Below are 1,142 nucleotides of genomic sequence, written 5' to 3'. Positions count from 1 at the left end.
TTGAGTTCCAACATGGGACAACTAAGGGTGGAGCACCAAGAACATTCCATTCTCCTCCATGAAATTAGAGAAGATCAAAGAATCATGAGAGAGGAGCAACAAAGACAAGGAAGAGACATTGAGGAGCTCAAGCACTCTATAGGATCTTCAAGAGGAAGAACAAGTCGCCATCACTAAGGTGGACCCGTTCTTTAATCTCCTTGTTCTTTATTTTTCTGTTTTTTGAAAAATCATGCTTATGTTTATCTATGTTTGTGTCTTATGGTCATTAGTTTCTTAGTGTCTATGCCTTAAAGTTATGAATGTCCTATGAATCCATCACCTTTCTTGAATGAAAAATGTTCTTAATTGAAAAAGAGAAGAATTGCATGAATTTTGAATTTTATAACAGTTTAATTATTTTGATGTGGTGGCAATATTTTGGTTTCTGAATGTATGCTTAAACAATGCATAAATCTTTTGAATTTGTTGTTCATGAATGTTGGCTCTTGAAGGAATGATGAAAAAGGAGACATGTTATTGAGGATCTGAAAAATCATAAAAATGATTCTTGAAGCAAGAAAAAGCAGTGAATTCAAAAAAAAAGAAGAAGTTTATGCGAAAAAAAAGAAGAAAAAAGGAAGGAGAAAAACGAAAGAAAAAAAGGAAAAAAGAAAGAAATAAAGTTGTGATCCAAGGCAAAAAGAGTGTGCTTAAGAACCCTGGACACCTCTAATTGAGGACTCTAGCAAAGCTGAGTCACAATCTGAAAAGGTTCACCCAATTATGTGTCTGTGGCATGTATATATCCGGTGGTAATACTGGAAGACATAGTGCTTTGGGCCACGGCCAAGACTCATGAAGTAGCTGTGTTCAAGAATCATCATACTTAACTAGGAGAATCAATAACACTATCTGGATTTTGAGTTCCTATAGAAGCCAATCATTCTGAATTTCAAAGGATAGAGTGAGATGCCAAAACTGTTCAGAGGCAAAAAGCTAAAAGCCCCGCTCATCTAATTAATACTGATCTTCATAGATATTTTCGGAATTCATTGCATATTCTCTTCTTTTATCTTAATTGATTTTCAGTTGCTTGAGGACAAGCAACAATTTAAGTTTGGTGTTGTGATGAGCGGATAATTTGTACGCTTTTTGGCATT

This window comes from Arachis duranensis, chromosome 4 (genome assembly GCF_000817695.3).
Source record: "Arachis duranensis cultivar V14167 chromosome 4, aradu.V14167.gnm2.J7QH, whole genome shotgun sequence".
Lineage (NCBI taxonomy): Eukaryota > Viridiplantae > Streptophyta > Magnoliopsida > Fabales > Fabaceae > Arachis > Arachis duranensis.
Note: the sequence above shows the minus strand (reverse complement) of the source record.